Below are 4982 nucleotides of genomic sequence, written 5' to 3' on the forward strand. Positions count from 1 at the left end.
GGGGGGGGAGAGTCGGAGAGACAGGGTCGTGCAAAGAGCAACAACCTTGGATCTTGTTGCAGCTCCTCCAGACTTTTTGTTGGTGGTAATGTAGCAATAGGCCTGCCAAGACGTCGAGGCATCTGGGAGACTGAAAACAACCGGCTCCTCCTACTGGATGAAGGATGAAATCTGCTGCGAGGCTATGCTGTTATGCTGGCCACTAGATGTTTCTCTACGTAATGCTAATAAATTCTTGCTTGGTTCCTGCGCAGGTATTCCCAGTTCCCTTGATTACTAGTACTCGATTCTCAACCGCTTCTTTCTCTGCCTCCATCCCATTCGTTAGCTGCTTACTCTGTTAATAAAATAAATTGCTCAAACACCGAAATCAGAATACCCGCAACGGCGCCAGTGAGAGAGAGTCAGTGGACTGACTTGTCGGCACACTCTGTTTGGTGGACAGTACCCATTCATCAACACAGCGACAGCAACCGTGCTTTTTTCTCTAGCGCTGGACTTCCGGGGGGGAGACGCTAACTTATTACCAGCCAAAGCACTCCAAGGATCCCAGGTAATAATCAACAAATAGTACGATGGCTCCCCAATGAGGGGTTTTAGATCGGAATCTGTACTGACCATCAGTGGGTGTTGACCTGCTGTTTGGCACGGATCTGCTAGTTGATGGCGCATGCTTGAGGAGAACACAGGGCTAGAAGACAATGTGATGAGCGACAACATTGAATAATGGGAACGCGGGTTGCCATCACAATAATGGGTGGAGACAGATTCCAGACCCTTTTCCTCCTGATTTCGTGCATTGATGATTTGGTCTGTTCAGTTTTTGGCGGCAAAAAGGTGTCCAAGAGAGGGAGAATTTTAATGCAACTCTCTGCTTACATACACCTGCACCTAATACCATGGACGGCAATTCTCGTCCTTCTCTTCAACAAGCTCTGGGCCCCTCTAGCTCCAGGTCGCCTCTGTTCTCTAATGTCTCTGACGAGAACGCCGTTCATCCTTAGCTCGTTCCAAGGCTTTGTTTTCCTGAGGTGACAAGCTCTTGGCATGACATTCCTGTGCCAGAGATGGCTTGCTGTTCCCCCTGAGTTGTGTCATTCGCGCGCTCTGCCGTCGCGCCGCGCCAACAACGGATTTCCCACCAGAACTATTTCACTGATTACATTAACATACATTATTTCTACTTTGACTGGACCTATCTGCACAGAAGCCTCAGGGTCAGTAGACTATGACCCCTGGGGTCACGTAGCACACGGTCTCGAACTCAAAAGCTCAACGTGGGCGGGCTTTAAAGTTGTTCTACAAACGCTCCAGCAGCTCAACTGTACTCGAAGCTTGTTAAAAAAGAAAAAAAACCACACACTACCTACCTATTGTTTTACAGTGACATGAGAAGATAGCTGGCATCATATTGCAATGGCATGTTACTGCGGAACCATATCCCCTTTAGCCTCTACGTTAGAAAGGGGCCCGCCGCCATATTTGCTTTGGTCACATACCTAGGCAAGGTCGGCACGGTTCTTCTACAGCCAAAGAATTCCAGGGAATGAGCAATTGCAATCTAGACGCCCTCGCAAAGGAGTCTTGGCACATGGAAAAACGCGCCAGCGGTCAGTCACCAAGCAGGGCAAGGGGCAGTCAGTAGTTACGATCCAGATCTCTGTTCCCCTTTGCTCTGGCCTGGAACTCTGGAACCCTTGTCTTATAATCTCGGGAGATTTGAGTGAAAGGGAACCTCATGATTGGGTGGAAGTAATGCCTCAATTAGGTATGTCACTTTTCTTTGCGCCCGGGTCAAAGAAAAGGTTGTTTTGGCCAATTCCCTGATTTTATTCCCTCCCTTCCCTTGGTCCCCCCTCTGCAGAAATTGGGGAAGAATAGAAAAATTATTGATAGCCATGGAACCGAGACTCTGCAGGTACAATTCCTCTAACCACAAATGGAAGCTTAGCAAAGCTTCGCCTTCTCACATTTCTGCTTGGCGACTTTACAACTCCATTCCATCCTCCATATATCGACGACCCGTATTACCATGATTCAACTCTCTCTTCAACTCGTCTCTATAATTTGTGCTGACTGATACTCACCGCCCCTCATTTCTATATCTCCTCTTCACAAAGTAAGCAGTATACGTAAGTTGATCTTTGCTAGTTCTGGCACACGCGGCACCACGTACACCGCTCGCTCCCCACACTCTCAAAGATGGGGACAAGAGCATAGATGGGGACCAAGGAGACGTCAGCCTCATCAAATTAAGCCTACTAGCCTTTGCGACAACTTACGACTCTTTATTCCATCGAGCTGAGCGTGGATGCTGAATACTGGATCATGATGGATCAGGATGGACTGATGGCTGCGTTGTCAATCCGCCCATCAAAGTTGGGTCTATGCTTCTTTTGACTGTTCGGACCTCAGCCCGTGACAGACAGACCACGATGCAATCCCTACCGACCTGTGGCAGCTTTGTCTCCATACCCACGCACGTTACACACTAGCGATTCATCCTCGACGAGGTTTATCAATACGTCCGGACACATCAGGACGGCCAGCTTGATTCAATATCCATCTTGATAAGAAACTAGCACCCCCGCGCTCATTCTGCATGGCTCGGCCCGGGAAAAGCATTGAGTGCACTGCCTACCTATCATCTCCATCTCAGGTACAAATTACATGTACACTACCACAAGCCCAGGGACCTCGGGATGTCGCAGCCAAAGCCTACAAAATTAAAGACGGTTACGTCGCTCGTGGAACGCTTTGGGGAAATGCATGGAACCTCTTATTGCTAACCATAAAATTCCCTGCATCATTGCTGCGCCCGACAAAGCATCAGTGCCAAGGTAGGTATGTAGGTGGGTATGTAGGTGCGTGAGTAGAGGTAGGACCTCATTCTCTACCTTTCATGATTGCACACGCGACTCGCCTAAAGTTGACGAGTCGCGCCGCATCCAGAGTTTATTCGCTTGAATCATCAAATATGTTTAGGCTAAGAAGGCAGGAAGGCTTGAAAGGGTGCAAAGCTTCTCACGACCGGTTGCTTCCCGCGCGTCTTTATCTTCCCCATCCTCCCCTTCAGGAACGCCACCAGTCGGGAGGGCGCATATATATACATATATATTGCAAGGTATTTCCCAGTCACAAGCATCGAACGAGCTGTGGGTGTGAAAGTGGAAAAAAGCCAACATGCAAGATCCCTTCAACGGGGCAGGTCGCACGTTGAGATTCAGGTACCAAATCATTCTAATTGGCGCTCTGTTGAAGTTGTGTGACGTCGGCTGCCGCCTATAAATAATTCCCGTATCGGCAGATCCTCGAGAACGTGGTCAAGGTATACATACGAGAGCAGATGAAGAAGCCGATAACTCATCCTTGATCTATCTCCCTTGATGTTCAGAATTATAGCGCGTGTCAAATTATATTTCGCTCTGTCCTTGACTTTCATGGCATTTCTCGGCAAACGGCAGGCGATTCTCTAGATTACCTACCCATCTGCAGAGGAACTCTCGTTTCCACGCGATATGACGGTTTTGCCGCTTCCCCGAAATGGCTAAAGTTCATGTCTGATCTTCCCCTGACTCGTCGGGCGCGGGAATGGGCAGACGACAGCGAGAGGGTGGAAGAAAGAAGCTCCTCCATGTTTTGTTTTCGTAAAGCTTAAAAACAGGCAACAGAAGTACGATGGAGGATGAGGAGGGGTGATAGTCCGCGAGACGGGGGCGGGAAAAGTCCCAGTGGCGCAAAAACTATCCCATTTCCTCTCGCAGCCCGCTGTCTCGATACCGGAATAAAATGTCTGCGACGATGGTATATAAAGACGTATTTCAGCTCATATAAGGCTCACTCTGCTTCCTCTGTAAAGAAAGCCCTCAATCTGACACATTGTCCGCGACCTCCCGAATCATTGCGGGAAGCAAGGTGCTACCGAGATTCCCATTGAGATGAGACTTTGTTTTTTGCAAATTACGGTCATGGTGTCCACGTGGTTCAAAAAATATCCCTCACGAGAGACAGGCAGCTCACTCATTCCTCGTCTGTTTATATGAAGATCAAACTCAGCCCTATGTGGCCCTCGATGGTGTAATTGGTTCAATCATCTTCTCGAGAGATGCTGGTTAAATGGCCATGATTGAGAGGGGGGGGAGAGAGAGCAATCACAGAGACAATGACCATCGGGTAAAGGGATCCATGATGCCATTGCACCAGAACTTGATATGACTCACCCCCTTGACGCCGAATGGACAGGCTACATTCTGAAAGTCGTGTAACGAACTCGACTCCTGTCCAGCGAGCCCATATTAGAACTTTCCCCGTTCAGCCCCCAAAGTCTTCACAATATATTGGCTCTGCCTGACGTCTGCTGCCTATTGGTTTCTTTTATTTTAATTCAATCTTTATATTCTGTCATCCATGAAACTTGCTCATCCACAGTGATTTTGATTACAAGCGTGATTATATGAAACACATATTCCTTCTCCTAGCAAGTCATCTGTAGATATTGCTCGGCCCCATGCTATCATTGCTGAGAAGAATATGAGTATCAAGGATATGAAATAGCTCAATTAGCTACAAGCACGCATCTTACCCAAATGTGATGTTTCTAGCAGTCTATAGGGATGGTGTCTGATGTGTATACTAGATTTAGGCATCTAGAGGGGACAATATCTGACGGATGAAACACATGGTCGTCGGATATGATTGTCACTCCGTTGGGGATACTTCCAGTCTTGAGTGCATATGAGAATGCTTTTTTCCTTCTTCTATGTGTGGACGAGGTAACCAAAGGGAACCACGCTTGAAACGAGGCTCGAGGGTCCTTAAAATCTCCCAACACGAATTTGGAGAATCTTGATGAATCTTTGGGAAAACTTCCATGTCATTATTTATAGTAAAGTCATTAATGCTGATGCTGGTGAGCCCCCATTCTCTATTTACCCATTAAACCCCAGAAATTAAAATGCTAAACCAAGATATATGCAATTGTG

The sequence above is a fragment of the Pestalotiopsis fici genome, assembly GCF_000516985.1.
Source record: "Pestalotiopsis fici W106-1 unplaced genomic scaffold PFICI_Scf_1, whole genome shotgun sequence".
Classification (NCBI taxonomy): domain Eukaryota; kingdom Fungi; phylum Ascomycota; class Sordariomycetes; order Amphisphaeriales; family Sporocadaceae; genus Pestalotiopsis; species Pestalotiopsis fici.